A 17,956-nucleotide genomic window follows, 5' to 3' on the forward strand; every position below is an offset into this window, starting at 1 on the left:
CTCAGAATTGACTTTTGCTCTATCGACTTCAAACAGGTGTAGCTCAGTCATATTTTGTCAGATTTCAACAAATCATACATCATTTTGAAGGTTTTTTTAATAGGGAATGTGAAAATAACAAGTTTTTTTTTTATAATTTGCTCATTGCGAGCAATCATTGAATGCCATGATGGGAGGCCATAACAAAACAGGAAGAGCAGTAGCATAAAAGTTCAGAATATTTCAGCATCTCGAGTTGGCACAATTCATTTTTATAAACACATAAAGACATCTTTCGTCAGAACGTTTTTACAGTATTTTACTTTACGAAATGAAAAAGGCACCTGTTTCATAGATCACTGTAGAAGAGAATACATTTTTAATTTAAATGTTTATTATTTTTATTATTATTATATTCCTAAATGATTTCAAACTACTTTTTTTTCTCTATTTTACCCATATAAAGTACGTTGAATTACCGTGAAATGTTCTACATCTTTAAACTGCTCTTGCCGTGCTACCTGGAAATGAAAGTCTGATGTAAGTACTGGAATTTTTTCTTTGTTTCCATCTTTTTTATTGCTTTCCCAATATGACTTCTTTATGAAAGATATGATATGGTTTGCACAGTGTTGATTTATTGCAGAGGACGGTCTATGATCACAGCTCTGTGTTTTCCTGCAGTGAGTATCATTTACACAGAGTCATTCACTACAATAATGAAACCTCAGCTTATTACCTGATAATGATGATTATTGCTCTTTTGTGGTTATGTACAGCCAGCGGAGCAAACCCATGGCAATTTTGTACAAAAAGGATAAAACAGGTAATCATTGTTCAATTTTACTATCCTAACTGAGGTGAAGTAAACAGCATTTTCTGTAGTTTCACCTACATGCTAAACTTTTCAATGTGTATTGAATAAAAAAGAACAATACTCAGAAAACAGATGTAAATAAGGGCATCATGCGAAACTTTATAAGCACATGAGCTACTTCTTTATTAGTTTCTTCATAAAATTAATAAAAATTAGTATCAAACACCATCTCTGATCCACCAAACTACTGTAAATGCCACCATTGATTCAGATTAGAGGAAAGGGACAAGGAGTGTTATGATGCTTTTACTATCCTCCTCCTCTGTTCTTGATGTTGAGATGGTCAGTGGTCCAATTAATTAAATCCTCAGAGATCGTTTCTCTCACACATTTACAAAATGAGGACCCATGGAAAGGACACAATCAACAATGGATTTCTGCCAAAACTGGCAATTATATTACAGCCATAAGATAATGAGTTGTGTTCCCCATCCAATGGATAATTTCGTAGGCGTTTACTGGTGTAAAGGAACGCTGTGCACTACAACTACAAGATATTGATCCCTGGAGGGAACTAATTGGTTATCAACATATGTTTCAGCCAATATAACTGATTGATAATCTGATATCAAACTGTGTCATTTAAGTGAAAAGTTTTACTGTGAATATGACTAATTAATCCCTTAATGAGAGATGCTGTTGATGACACTGAGCAAAGTGAATCCCAACTGTTTCTGTTATAATTAGCTCAATAATACTATGTTCACTTTGTACTGAAATGAAATGAAGTGAAACTACTGAAATGAAGAGAACTACTTCACATTTTTTAGTAACTCTCAATGTGAATCTTCATTAAACCACATGTTAGACTCATTTGCCTAAACAAACATTTTCAAATTGAACAATGTTGCTGATTTCACTCTAAAAAACAGGGCTGGGTAAATATAGGCCAGAACACATGTTGGGTTAATTTTAACCATCAAATTTGTTTATTTAACCCTGCATAATGAATTAATGTTTACGGATTAACTTAAATCCTCTATTTCTTTTTTTTAATACTAATGATTTGCATGATAATTCCTTTATTTTCGACCATATGTTATAGTATAGCATATTTTATATAGTTTTTTTAATACATGTTGCTTACATTTAAGCTCGTTTAACAGATATTAGAAGTAAAAATTAAACATTTAAAAGGAATTCAAGTGTAATGGACCAGTCTCTGTTGTTCTGTTTCCACCGTAACGGCGCTGGATCTCGTGCTGGAGATGACTCGTGTTCGGCGGGGGAACTGATAACTTCAGACCGCCGCCTGCGTTTCACTCGTAGCCGAAAAATGCTGTGACTGACTCCATAACCTGTCCATAAATAATCAGTGTACAATTCTGAGAACATATTTTAACATCCTAAGTATTTATTCTGTATCTTTTTGAATAAAATCATAACATTTTATGCGTTTCCATTACGTGAAAAGACCGACGCGACACTCCTTTAGGTGACTCACATCGCGCCCTTGTATGTTGCTTTGCATAAAATTAAATGATATACAGAACAATAATGAATTTTTAGATAAAATAAAACATACACAAACCTGTATTTTACCGAAGACATGCACCAATTTGACGGCGCTGCACGGCTCTCTCCTGAAGAGGGCGCTAAAAGCCCGCGATAAATAACTGTTTTTGTTTTTGTCATCATCACTGTTATTTGTGTGGTGATGTTCAGAGATCGACTTTTTACTTTGTTTGTTGTCATTGGGATTTGTTTGCTAAAAATAATTATAATGATAAAGATATAATTGTAAATATAGCTGCAAGCAGCAATCATCGGGGTTCAAGCACTTTAAGGCCTTTAAGCACATGCATAAAAAGGTATTATATTTATATTTTATTATAGCATGTAAGCACTTCGATCATAGATGGAAATACCACTTACAGCCAATACAGGCAATTTTTTGTAAACCAACTTAGGTTCCGTGTTTCCTACAGTGGTTTCGTCTCGATCGGACTAACGGTTTCGAAGATATTCGCAAAAGTTTTTTAAGCGCTAAATCACAACGTTGCACAAACTATAAGGTAAAACCTGGCAAGTCTGGTATCGATGGACTCAGCAAGGTTTCAGGAGCCTAAAGACGTGACTCTCGTGAAAATAAGTCAACCACACCCAGAGTTCTATATATTTTCATCCAAAACCATTAAAAACATACGTTTTTAAAAGCTTTTTAACAGTTATAGCGCCACCCATGGTCCATAAAAGTTGGCATGCTTCTTTAAAGTCATATTTTTTTTTTTTGATAATTATTGATCTAGAGAGTCCAGAGAATTGTCCTGTGCTGGTTTTGGTCCGATCGGGCGAAAAACCTAGGACTAGTTCGCAAAAGTATGTTTTTAAGCTATTCGTGAATAATTAATGAACGATTTGATTGACAGCATTGGTTCTTGAGGCAAAGTTGTTCAGCATGAGGAGATCTATCAAATGATATGCATATTGTGTGAATCTGTGAAACACCAAGTGATTACTGAGGCGTAAAACTCGTTAGCGCCAACTAGTGGCCGATTTCTTTCAAAATTCTTACAGACTTCTAGGACCATGAGTCGAACATGCCCACCGAGTTTTGTTCCGGTCAGCCTCCGTTAACCTTGTCTAATAGGCACTCAAACTTCATTGGCCGATGGCGGCCATGTTTTTTGAGATACGCCAATGTCCTCATAGACTATCATGCCCCCTTGGACCAAGACACTGCATGCCAAATTTCAAGTCGATTGGACTAACAGTTGCGTAGTTACAGCTGTTTTCATGGTTTTTTCAAGTTATAGCGCCACTAGTCCAATCAACGTGATTTTTTTATCATGACCAAAGATTGAGCCACTACACACGCAAACCGAGTTTGGTGCAAATATCTCATTTCTTTCTCGAGTTATAGCCATTTTAGTAGAAGTGGCTCCGCCCACATCGTACGTTTTGGCACCCCCTTAGCGACCGTGAACCAAAATTTCGATAATTATTGATATTCAGACTCCAGAGAATATTTCTGCACTGGTTTGGTTCCGATCGGGTCAAAAACCTAGGACTAGTTCGCAAAAGTAGGTTTTTCAAAAAACCCAAAATACCCGAAAATGTTGCGCGAATTCGAACATCTTGTCCGTCTTGAGAAAAGGATTCCAGCGATATAAGACACTTAAGCCTGGGCCTAACGGTTCAGGAGTTATGAGCCCTTTCGTACTTTTGACCGCTGTAGCGCCCCCGTCAGGCCGATCGGGCCAAGCCTTGGTGACGTTGTAGGCGGTATGAGTACTACCAGCCCTCAAAGTTTCTACAACTTACGGTTTGGTCTGCTCGATCACTTTTAGGGGAGAATGCTGATCCTTGCTGAAATGAATGCTGAAAATTTAACAATTACAATAGGGTTTCGGCGCTACGTGCTTGAACCCCTAAAAATCGTTCTAAATATAAAGAATAGCAGACTCCACACCACAACTATAACGATAGCAGCACAGAGAAACGACTTTCAGAACGTTTTTTTTTTTCAACTGATGAATGTTAAAAACTTTGACAGCCAATCAGAATCAACCTTGCTTTAAAAGAGCTTGAGCATTTAAAGCGACAGACGACAAAACAGCACGCGCTTATCATAAACAGAGCTATTGTTCGTCAATGTGGACGCTATATAGTTATTGTTATGATTATCCTTAGTTATTGATCTTGATGTGAACGGGCCTTAAAAGTGAGTATGTCAAACTATTGCACAAAATAGCAAAGGCTAAATACGTCAGTAGGCTAATTATGTCCTTGCACACCAATTCACATCTTCAGATTTGCAGCGAGTTTGCTCAGTCAGATAAATGCATATACTGTATGTGTGTGTGCTAATAAGTGAGCATACTGTATCTGTAGATGAGAGCTGACTCTGCCGTCTGTTCTTTGCAGAATGACACTGGATCGATAGACTTTCCCAATGCCAAAGTCTCCACAGATCTATCTCAGCCCCTCCACTGCTGTCAGCCCTCAGAGACGCACTGTCATTTAATCGCTCAGGTAATTATAAAAAGCAACTTTCAGGGTGAATCTTGACAAGATAGATGCAACCATATGTTCTCTGCCTGTGCTGCCTAAGCAGCATCAATAGAGTAGAGCGACAGATTTGGTCTCCTCTTTTCTCATCAGTGTGTTCCCAGCCAAGCCGAAATATACAGTATAGGCCTATGCATGACAATATTGATGCATGCAGTGACGAAATTAGTACCAAATGAACATGAGTTTAAGTGAACATGAAATTATGCTTGTCAAATTTGCCCCTATTTGGGTGTGAGCAAAAACACGCCGTTTTGTGTGTGTCCCTTTAAATGCAAATGAGCTGCTGCTCCCGGCCCCCTTTCCAGAAGAGGGCGGAGCTTTAACAGCTCGCGCTTTGGTCGCTCAACACCAACAAAGCTGGAGAATCTCACGCAGCCAAAATGATGAAATTTTTCAGCCTTACATTGTTCAAACCGGAGTCGACACTGATGGAGAGACTCAGGAAGAAGTTACAACTTTTAGGACGTTTCTGAATGGTTAGTGGATAAATTGATGTAGTTGCTGTGGAGTTGATTCAACTCATCCACTAGCATGTGCCGTCATGTTAATCTTTTGTGCAAATCCAGCGTTGAATTGACCCTCGTTTCTGAAGCAGTCCGGCGTAAAATGACGGCATGTCAACAACACTCTACTACAACAACTCTTCCTCTTCTCTAAAGCAGCCCAACATGGCCTTACCCCTTTGTTGCGTGTTCTAGGGGGCGGGGTTTAAATTTTAGGGTTAGTGATGTCACCAACCCGGGAAGAAGCTCATTGTAGTCCCTACCAGCCGTTTGTTGTAGTCCTTAAAAAGCGATTCTGAAAATATCTCCCTTCGCATTGAACTTTGAGTGTCGTAACTTTGCAGATGTTGTTTATGCTCAAACAGCAACATTACACACTAACTAAAGTTAAAAAAGTTAAATCATAATCAAGGACCCCTTTAAACAACAGGGAAAACAGCCATATATTATTCAATTACATTTACGCATTCAGCATTTATCATAGCACCGACAAAACAGTGTAAGAAACATATTTATGGCCAAAAAAATGTGATCAGACACTTCATAAGTGTCGCAAACGCTGGCTGTAATAAACACTCAAAGACAAATGAGTACAAAATAAATAGTATTTTAATAAATCCAACAGGAAAACTCGGGAGCTAGAAATCCACAACTAGGTATGACGACACGGAAAAAAAGAAAACTAAGGGTTCAGATACAAAGGGAAAAAATGAGGGAACAAATGGTCGACAGGGGATAGATAGATAGATAGATAGATAGATAGATAGATAGATAGATAGATAGATAGAATAGCTGTCACTGGGGCGATACCCTTTAAAAAGTTCTAAAATGTACCATTTAGGTACTAATATGTACACTTTTGGTACCAATAAAACTAATATTATACTAATATAACAAGTACTAATTTGCACTCTTTATGTACAAATGTGTACCTTTTGAAAGGGTACCACCGCAGTAACAGCTTTTGTACCTTTTTTTCTGAGAGTCTAGCATAAAACAATTTCAAAATCCATAATTCATCTTCATATCAGCCTGAGTGAAATATTGCGTTCATATTACCCTGCTATGGTTAACATTTGATTGATGTTATTTAATGCTATGATTAACTCTAATTTCATGTATTCAATCAAAGGGCCCTTCTATAGAATATATCACAAGTGAAGCTCCAGAAGAAAGGGAAGTCAGTCTGAGTAAGCTGATGAATCAAGTATCATGTCTCCCCTGGAGCAAAATGGGGTTAAGTGTTTTTTCCCAAGGACACAGTAGTGATAGAAGAGATTTGTAATCTCAATCACTCTTTTTCCAGGGCGACCTTCTCCTTCTTGCAAGTGATTGTTTTTAACCTTTGTCTTTCCATCTGTTAACTACTGCATCTGTACATAAATTGTTGGAATGGTTTATTAAACTGTACAATGTTGTCTTTATTTATTCATTGGGCAGATGCTTAAAGCAACATACAATTCTGCTAAACACCTCATTTTTGTTTCACAGAAGAAAAAGTCATTAGTGTTTGTATGAACATATGGTGAGTAAATGAGCTTTAGGGTCCAAATCTCACTATTAACTATTAACTAAGACTTTGCCTCAATAAACTTCTAATTACTGCTTATTAATAGTTAGTAAGGTAGTTGTTAAGTTTAAGTATTTGGTAGGATTAAGGGATGTAGAATATGGTCATGCAGGATAAGGCATTCATATTTATAAGTACTAATAAACCTAGCATGCTAGTAACCAAATAGTTAATAGTGAGAACTGGACTAAACTAAAGTGTTACCAATGATTCTTATATGAGTGCACTATTCCTTTAAGTAGATGGATTAATCAGTAATTCGTTACTTTACCCTGTAGCATAACTGTAATGTAGAGTATGACCTGAAATTTCAGGAAAGACCTGATTATCTTGCAGTTATTGCATGAAACGCTTTAAACATTTCATTGCAGTCAGACTCATCTATTACTGTCTTGGGACTCACACTTGGCAGTGGCGATGCTGGCCACAGGTAATTATGCCATCGATTAATTGTCAGAAATAACAGACCCACCTCTTACAGTTTCCGCGGTGCGCTCGAGCAGCTCTAATAGGGCGCGCGGCAGTTGTAGTAGCGCGTGCCGCATCGCTTCCTCGTGATTTGTGCGGAGTCTGTGGCAAGGCAACGCGCGCGCTAGGGGCGCGACATGGACTTACTGAGGAGGAATGGAATCATTATCGCGTTATTGTCGACAATTTTTACCTCATCGTAGATGTTTTTGGCGGTCCCATCCGATCACGAGAGCTGTTTGTGGAAAAAGAGCGGGAAAAAGTGCAGCGCGCGCTCTTCAGCGTCTTCAGGAAAAACAAAGATGAAATAAGATAGAAAAGATTGCTTGTTGTTTAATTCAAGCATTAAGACGGAATAAAGGGGATTTTTATATCCTTCTAAAAGACACTTTAAGTAGAAAATAACATTATGTGTCAAATAACGGGAAAATATAGTATTTTCTTGCTATAGCGATAAGGGGACGTAGCCTAAGCCTATCTGCCTTTTAAAGAAAATATGTTTTATGTATATTTCAAACGTTCATTGGCTATAGATTAAATCTAACTTTGTTAAACGTCAAGCTAGTAAAGTAACAAGCACTATAGCTGTCCACAGTAGCCTATTACTGTAGAGTAAATCATCGTAGTATTAATCTAGTACGCACAGATTTGATCTGAAGCAGATCAGCCTCATTAGGACTGCGGGCATCAAACATCCCACAGCGAATAGACGAGATCTGCCTTACAAAAAAGTGCAAAAAATCTCCCTCATATGGTCGCTAAATGTCTTTATTTGCATTTACCCCGCTGTGTCCTTCACTGAAGCATAAATTAATGTGATTCACGGGACGAGAGATTTTGCGCAGCGACCCAAAGGATGAGCTGGATGCTTCATCCGCATCATGGAAAAAGCAGGAGAACACACTGCTGCATCCCTGCATTAAAACCAAGGAGTCTTGGAATTTCATCGGCTGAGGATTTCAGCCTGCAACTGAACACTTTATAGGTGGATTTATGTGGATAAACAATCCATGGGATGGAGACGGGGATGGACGTAGAACTACTTTAATGAGCACGAGGGTGAGTCTAGTTATTTAACCAACTAAATCTGGATCCACAAGTGGTGTATTTAATGGAAATTTACCTTAAAGAAGATTTGGGCAGGTTATTTGTCATGCGACAATATTATTTATAAATGTTGTTACATGCCAAATATGGTGTTTTTCTTAAACAGAAGAAAGCCAAATAAAGAGTTTAGACTTGGAAAGTTCATTTGAGTTCAAAACTTATCTTACTTGTTTGATACACATTTGTGCAATATCCTAGAAGACTGGAGCGTCCGAAAGCAGGAGCGCGAGAGGATTCGTGTCATTGAAACAATGGCAAATGGATAAATTAAGCTGGTAAGCGTCTTAAATGAAGGCTTTCTCTTTTCTAAAACTTATCTGGCGTGTTTGATACGTATTTTTCCCGTCATTAACGTTGTCTTAGGAGGTCTTGGAGTGTCCTCGAGAAGCAGGTCTAGAGGATCCATGTCATTGGATTGGTCCACTGCGCCGGTGGTGCTGAAATCTGGATGATGCCGGCGCTGCGACTGCAGGGCTGCCGCTCCCTTCACATTAACGAAGACAATGGGCGCTTTCTGCTGCTCGCCGTGCTCATCATCGTGTACCTGCTGTGCGGCGCTGCGGTCTTTTCCGCCATCGAGAGCCCGTCCGAGCTGCGAGCGCACGGGCGCTGGAACCGGACCCTCCTGAACTTTAGCGACACGTTCAATATCAGTTTGCAGGATCTGAGCTCCTTCCTGAAAGAGTACGAGGCTGCGATTGCTGCTGGAGTTCGGGTCGATGCTCTTCGACCCAGATGGGATTTTACTGGGGCGTTTTATTTTGTTGGGACAGTGGTGTCCACTATAGGTAAGTCACCAAATGCATGATTTTCTCTTCGTAATAATTAGTCTTCTTGGGCGATTAGAAAAAGATTTCAGATGACATTTTTGCTAATGTAGTTGTTCCCAATTCAAATGGCTTCTTCTATTGATTACAAAAGTACAATGGAAGCTGATAAAGGACTTATTTGTCACCATAGATCTCAAATCTCAGCACATATTGTGTCACAATCGGTTATTGGGCCAAATTTGAACTTGCAAATGTATACATTAAATGTGAGAGCTGTGGCTGAGGGTATTTTCAGTAAATAATGGTATTCAATCTGTAACTTGCTTAAAACTAACATGTGACTTTAGATTTAGGATGTAGCGTAAGGACTATGTGCTTTTGTTTTTCTCTTTTAAACTTGGCAGTATAAATCACTGTCCGCTTTCATTGTATGGAAAAGACTTGAGAACATTCTTTTGTGTTCCACAGAGGAAAGTAAGGAAAAGCACGAGGAAGAATATTTGAACTAGTGGTGAGCTAGTGCATTTGTTTACTGTTGAAAAGCATACACATATTTTTTTCCCTAAGACTGATATCAAATGCAATCTTAACGCTCGAGCAGGATGGATTCTGATTGGCTGTTAATGTTTTTATCGAAAAAATTGTTCTGAAATTGATATTATCGTCATAGTTGTGGTGTGGACTCTGCTTTTCTATTTCATTTAGAATGTTTTTTAAAGGATTAGTTCACTTCAGAATTAAAATTTCCTGATAATTTACTCACCCCCATGTCATCCGAGACGTTTATGTCTTTATTTCTTCAGTCGAAAATAAAGTAAAACATTCCAGGATTTTTCTCCATATAGTGGACTTCACTGGGGTTCAACGGGTTGAAGGTCCAAATGTCAGTTTCAGTGCAGCTTCAAAGAGCTCTACATGATCCCAGACGAGGAATAAGAGTCTTATCTAGATAAATTATCAGCCATTTTCTAAAAAAAATAAAAATTATATACTTTTTAACAACAAATGCTCATCTTGCTCTGCTCTGAGATGCGCCACGCATTACGTAATCACGTTGGAAAGGTCACGCGTGACGTAGACAGAAGTACCGATCCAGTGTTTACAAAGCGAACGTGCAAAGACTAAGTCAAATGGCCTTTACAAAAAAAGGTAAAACAACAATGTCGGACGATTTTGAAGATGGAGGAGAAAATGAGATGGAGTTTTTTGCCCTATGACGCTACTTCTGTCTACGTCACACGTGACCTTTCCAACGTGATTACGTAATGCGTGGCGCATCGCAGAGCAGTGCAAGACGAGCATTTGTGGTTAAAACGTATATAAATTTTTATTTTTTTTTAGAAAATTACCGATCGTTTCTCTAGATAAGACTCTTATTCCTCGTCTGGGATCGTGTAGAGCTCTTTGAAGCTGCACTGAAACTGACATTTGAACCTTCAACCCGTTGAACCCCAGTGAAGTCCACTATATGGAGAAAAATCCTGGAATGTTTACCTCAAAAACCATTTCGACTGAAGAAAGAAAGACATAAACATCTTGGATGACATGGGGGTGATAAAATTATCAGGAAATTTTAATTCTGAAGTGAACTAATCCTTTAAAACTATATCTTTATCATCCTTGCATGAATGGACCTTAATACTTTATACCCAGAATAGAACTACAAGACACATAAATGTAAAATAGTACAGCAAATGCTATTTTTATTTGGCAGCAACAGCCTCTGGCACCTTGCTTGACCCCATGACCTTTCGTAGAATCTCACAGCGGGCTTTTGCCTTGCCAAGACAACATTTCCTTGCTCTCTGCAGAGACTTCACTTTTCCATTGGCATTTCCCCAGCATAAGTCCTCTGAAGACCAATAAACACCCTCTAGTGTTGACACTCTCACGGGTACCAGGCTGCGAGGAGGTGTGCGGCCAAGCCAAATCCCTGCTGGACTTCTGCATTCAGGACCAACCCTCAGGCTTGCGGTTTGCTGTGGGGCTCATGTCCCAAAAACCAAATGTGCTGATGCCCACATGTCCTGGATAACATTTACCCTGTTATAGGTCACTAAAGAGCAAGTACCCCTTCGAGGCAGCCCCCTGGTTATTGTGTATTTGCTTCCTACAGCCCTTGGCTCCTGTTTTACACTTTCTATCTGCAGTGAATAATCAATAGCCATGCACTTTGTAGTTCTTTCAACTCAGAGTAATGTATTCAGCAGTACTGTCACTGTATGCTTCATGCAACCTTGCATACGGAGAATCAGTGGTTGCCTTCGCAGATGAAAACTGAAGCGAATGGGGTGTAGCCATTCTCGTTCAGGCTTAAATTCTATCCTCCTCGTATATTCTTGTTATTTCCACTAGCTCAAAACCATCAGGATTGGGGCAGGGTTGCACGAGCCATTTGTAAGTTCCTAATTGATTTGGAACGTAAAATCCACACTAGAGGCTTAGTAACTACTAGCTAGTTTGTAACTTTCTCTGTACTTAATTTGGTTGCACCATTTGTTCTTAAGGCAGAATGTAGATGGAATGTAGCTTCAGTCAAAAAGAAATGAAGGTTTTTGAGGAAAACATTCCAGGATTATTCTCCTTATAGTGGACTTCACTGGGGTTCAACGGGTTGAAGGTCCAAATGTCAGTTTCAGTGCAGCTTCAAAGAGCTCTACATGATCCCAGACGAGGAATAAGAGTCTTATCTAGAGAAACCATCGGCCATTTTCTAAAGAAAATAAAATTGTATATACTTTTTAACCACAAATGCTCATCTTGCACTGCTCTGCGATGCGCCACGCATTACGTAATCACGTTAGAAAGGTCACATGTGACGTAGGCGGAAGTATCGTGGTAGGGCGAAAAACTCCATCTCATTTTCTCCTCCAACTTCAAAATCGTCCGACATTGTTGTTTTAAAAGGCCATTTGACTTAGTCTTTGCACGTTCACTTTGTTAGATTTCCATGACCTTTCCAACGTGATTACGTAATGCGTGGCGCATCGCAGAGCAGTGCAAGACGAGCATTTGTGGTTAAAAAGTATATACATTTTTATTTTTTTATAAAATGGCCGATGGTTTCTCTAGATAAGACTCTTATTCCTCATCTGGGATCATGTAGAGCTCTTTGAAGCTGCACTGAAACTGACATTTGAACCTTCAACCCGTTGAACCCCAGTGAAGTCCACTATATGGAGAAAAATCCTGGATACTTCATTTCTTTTCGACTGAAGAAAGAAAGACATGGACATCTTGGATGACATGGGGGTGAGTAAATTATAAGGAAACTTGAATTCTGAAGTGAACTAATCCTTTAAAAAGATGAAAGTTATCAACATAACTGATATTCAAAATGGTAAGCAAGCTCTGCTTTGTTTACGTTTCGTATATCTGTGTATATCTCATATATCCTTTCTCCTTTTGAATGAGGAAATGTAGACTACTGATACCTGACAGTTAATTCCTTAAACGCAGGCACAGAATGCACGTGCTAGTTTGCAGTTGTCTGTAGCCTGTGCTCTGTGTTCAAATGCAGCTTTTTGGTCCAGACGCAGCCGACACGAGGAGACAACACCGCTACTAGTTTTGTGAAGTTAGCTTGATGCGTCCCTGGCTATAGATACTTTAAGCTTGATGTCCACCAACAGAACTATATTGTTTAGGCCTAGTTTATGAGAAACAGCACTTATTTTTGAATGTGTAGAAAGCGGTCCTTGATTATGATTTGACTTTTTTAACTTTAGTTAGTGTGTAATGTTGCTGTTTGAGTATAAACAACATATGCAAAGTTACAACACTCAAAGTTTAAAGCAAAGGGAGATATTTGTGACATCACAAACCCTAAAGTTCAGTAGCCCCGCCCACTGATCTTAACAGACGTAATGCTAACGCTGGATCGAGCAGCTAAGCAATAAACATGCTTTTGAAGAGTGCAAAATGTGCCAGGTTGTGGAAAAACACTGGATTTTGTAGAGAGCCTGTAATTAAAAACCGATGCTGTGCCTTCTATATTGGATCCGACAGGAACAGCGCAACACACTTACGTGAGTTAAAAGTTTTTACTGTGTCACTATTGCTTTGTTACAGATCGTTTGATATGTACGGATTATGTGTACATGTCTAATCAATATCACCAGTGACCAGTGATTTCTGATGTGTAATGATTCATGTAGTTACACAGTCAGACATTCTTTGTCTCAAAATCGTTTGTCAGTAAATCAAACCAGTGACTAAACGCTCAACTTCATATTGTTTCTCTTAGTAGGATGAAAATAATCTGTTATTTAAACGGTGATTAAATTATATATAGAAAGCAATCAAAGAACGCTCCCTTTACAATCTCTGGAGCTGTCAATCAAACAGTGCACGTGTTAGAATCAACGAATCTCTTAGTTACATCATGTCTGCACTGTTAGTTATGATGAAAGCATTTGTTAGTGTGCAAAAATTGACGAGATCACTGCTTTCATGAGCTCAACGACATGTCTGTGATCGGCTACAATGTTCATCACTGCAACCTTTCATGCCACGATCTAAATATAATGTGATAATCAACACGTTTCACGATTAGTTAACCTTGAGATCTGTACTAGTAAAAACACTCTAAAAGTTTTCAAGAGAGTAATACTTAGCTATTTCATATGCAAAGATGTCAGCCAATCACAGCAGTGGGCGTTAACACTGAAGTCTCACAGCAGACACGCCCCTTAAAACAGAGCGTTCAAATCAGAGGGCTAAAATCAGGGTAGGAAAAATGTCTTTTATTTCTAAATTATGACAATTTTTGGTGTAAAAGTCATACTAACATTATAAGTGCACCCCAGGAAACATTATAAAATGATAAAATAATGCAGTTCATGACCCCTTTAAAACAAAGTCTTCTCAGAGCTTTATCATAACTACTATTTCAGATTAACTGGCCTCAAAACGGCATGTAAAATAAAACATATTGGACTGTTCGATTTACATGCTGGCAGTCAAAAGTCTGGCTCTGCAGGACTTCTGAAAAGCAGCACAGTCTAGCAAGTGTACTTTATTTAGCAACTAAGCTTAAATTAATGTGTGGTTTGTGCATTGTACTTCCATCTCAGTCTCCATCTTCCTTTCATCTCAGTGTGAAGTCTCTATATACCTCCCACCTCCAGAAGAGCTTCAAAGTCAGTGAATGAGAGGTGCTCTGGCTTTGTCATGATGGGGGTTTTCTAGGGACGACGCAAACACTTCCTCCTCATCTAAGCCAAACCCTCTGCCATTTCACACACAGTGAGTCACAATCAGACATTTTTATGGGGGACAAAATTGATTCACAGATGTATCATTGATTCAATCAATTATTTCTCAAACGATAATGATAATCTGAATTATTACTAATTCTGTTTGTTGGAAAACATACTCAGGATACAAATTAGTGCCATATAGTGATTTTAAAATGTGCAGAGGCAGCATAAATGAACTTACATTGGAAATGTTGTGACTCATGCTCAAATGTTTATAACTTTCGTGCACCACAAAAAAACAAAAAAGATGCATGTTGATTGACAACCACAAATTTTAAGATGCACAATTTCATTTAGACAGAATGAAAGTCACAGAGTGCTTTATTTGACCTATTTATTCTATTTCGGTTCGTGGTTGTGAGCAGAAGTATTTTAGTCTTCATGCAAAATTTAAGTATCAGAGCAGCTTCAGCTCAGGGTGAGAGGAAACTTTGTGTAAGACAGGCGGTTAGTAACGTTGTTAGAAACTGATGCCGAGCTCTGGAGACGTTTCTGCAGGCTACAACCATCACTCATCACTCATGTCAGCAAGACAGGAGAGCTTCATTAGTGCCCAGACACTAACAACTGAGAATCCTGCTTCACGCATGAACACGTCTGCTACTATTAATAGAACCACTGTTTATCAATTATAAACCTTACTTGGCTGTTTTTGTTTAACTTTTTCATTAATTTCATTAAGGAGACACCAACTAAACAGCCTTTATGACTACAGTGGGTACGGAAAGTATTCAGACCCCCTTAAATTTTTCACTCTTTGTTATATTGCAGCCATTTGCTAAAATCATTTAAGTTCATTTTTTTTCCTCATTAATGTACACACAGCACCCCATATTGACAGAAAAACACAGAATTGTTGACATTTTTGCAGATTTATTAAAAAAGAAAAATCTTTTTGGGAAAGATGCAACAAGTTTTTCACACCTGGATTTGGGGATCCTCTGCCATTCCTCCTTGCAGATCCTCTCCAGTTCTGTCCGGTTGGATGGTAAACGTTGGTGGACAGCCATTTTTAGGTCTCTCCAGAGATGCTCAATTGGGTTTAAGTCAGGGCTCTGGCTGGGCCATTCAAGAACAGTCACGGAGTTGTTGTGAAGCCACTCCTTTGTTATTTTAGCTGTGTGCTTAGGGTCATTGTCTTGTTGGAAGGTAAACCTTCGGCCCAGTCTGAGGTCCTGAGCACTCTGGAGAAGGTTTTCATCCAGGATATCCCTGTACTTGGCCGCATTCATCTTTCCCTCGATTGCAACCAGTCGTCCTGTCCCTGCAGCTGAAAAACACCCCCACAGCATGATGCTGCCACCACCATGCTTCACTGTTGGGACTGTATTGGACAGGTGATGAGCAGTGCCTGGTTTTCTCCACACATACCGCTTAGAATTAAGGCCAAAAAGTTCTATCTTGGTCTCATCAGACCAGAGAATCTTATTTCTCACCATCTTGGAGTCCTCCATGCGGGCTTTCATGTGTCTTGCACTGAGGAGAGGCTTCCGTCGGGCCACTCTGCCATAAAGCCCCGACTGGTGGAGGGCTGCAGTGATGGTTGACTTTCTACAACTTTCTCCCATCTCCCGACTGCATCTCTGGAGCTCAGCCACAGTGATCTTTGGGTTCTTCTTTACCTCTCTCACCAAGGCTCTTCTCCCCCGATAGCTCAGTTTGGCCGGACGGCCAGCTCTAGGAAGGGTTCTGGTCGTCCCAAACGTCTTCCATTTAAGGATTATGGAGGCCACTGTGCTCTTAGGAACCTTAAGTGCAGCAGAAATTTTTTTGTAACCTTGGCCAGATCTGTGCCTTGCCACAATTCTGTCTCTGAGCTCTTCAGGCAGTTCCTTTGACCTCATGATTCTCATTTGCTCTGACATGCACTGTGAGCTGTAAGGTCTTATATAGACAGGTGTGTGGCTTTCCTAATCAAGTCCAATCAGTATAATCAAACACAGCTGGACTCAAATAAAGGTGTAGAACCATCTCAAGGATGATCAGAAGAAATGGACAGCACCTGAGTTAAATATATGAGTGTCACAGCAAAGGGTCTGAATACTTAGGACCATGTGATATTTCAGTTTTTCTTTTTTAATAAATCTGCAAAAATGTCAACAATTCTGTGTTTTTCTGTCAATATGGGGTGCTGTGTGTACATTAATGAGGAAAAAAAATGAACTTAAATGATTTTAGCAAATGGCTGCAATATAACAAAGAGTGAAAAATTTAAGGGGGTCTGAATACTTTCCGTACCCACTGTATATGCAGAGCTGGATCATTAGAAGTCACAACCCGATCTCATGGCAATTCGTACGTATTTTACGAGGTAGCTAATTCGTACGAAATTACGTACTAGTGATGGGTGATTTCGAAACACTGCTTCATGAAGCTTCGAAACCTTTATGAATTCTTTTGTTTCGATTCAGTGGTTCGAGGCGTGTATCATGCCAAAGTCACGTGATTTCAGTAAACGAGGCTTCGTTAAGTCATAACTGTTTCAAAACGTTAAGAAATTTCAATGGTTCACCACTGGGGGCGATATCTGTGAATCCATGAATCAAGCGGCGAACCATTGAACATGTGTTTGCGGGTTTTATCTGATCTCTGTTCAGTGTTATACATTTGTAGATGTTTTAGTATTAGACATTAGTATAATTAAAAGAAATCATAGTCTCTTATTGGCCTGTTTAGCTGAACCATCCATGGAATAAACAAAACAAGCCCTGAAAATTGATAAAATAACACATATTATACAGATACGTCATGTCTAATCTTATTAGATGATTAGTTAGTTGCATTTGATATATTTTATTTTCAATAAAACTTGCAATGGGTTTGTAAAAGGTGTTTTTATGCATGTTTGGTCTGAGCTTTTGTTGCATTTTCACTGTTGTGACCAGCAGGGGACATCAGCGAGTGGCGTTTCGAACGCTTCGAAACAGTGAATCATTTTGCGAATCAGTTGGTTCAATTGATTCAAAGCTTTGAAAAGCTTTCCCATCACTAACTCGTTTTTTGCTAAATCGTACATATTTTACAAGTTGCCAAATTTGTATGAATTCGTACAAATGACCTATCCCTAACCCCGCCCCTAAACCTACCCGTCTCTGGGGTTTAGAAAAATCGTATGAATTTGTACGAGTGAGGTCGTACGAATTAGCCACCTCGTAAAATACGTACAAATTGGTCGTGAGATAGCGTTAGATGTCACGTATAGTCTAGTACAGGGGCTTTCAATCTTTCAGATGCCACAGACACCCAAATATGACTATCCTTGTGCGAGAGAGACCCCCATCCTAAAATTGTATAAATTTTTCTTTCATTTTATGCCAGTTTATACAGTAAAAAATTTATATTATAAATATGTGTTAAATATTATGTGGAAAATATTTAGTTTAGATGTTATTTATTTATTTGGTCGA

The 17,956-nt window shown here is 39.0% G+C and overlaps 1 pseudogene; it reads left to right on the forward strand.

Moving 5' to 3' along the window:
* Positions 1-531: 531 nt before the first annotated feature.
* Positions 532-17,956, forward strand: part of LOC127524471 (potassium channel subfamily K member 12-like) — a 41,285-nt pseudogene continuing 23,860 nt past the window's right edge.

Source organism: Ctenopharyngodon idella, chromosome 13 (genome assembly GCF_019924925.1).
Source record: "Ctenopharyngodon idella isolate HZGC_01 chromosome 13, HZGC01, whole genome shotgun sequence".
NCBI classification, from domain to species: Eukaryota; Metazoa; Chordata; class Actinopteri; order Cypriniformes; family Xenocyprididae; genus Ctenopharyngodon; species Ctenopharyngodon idella.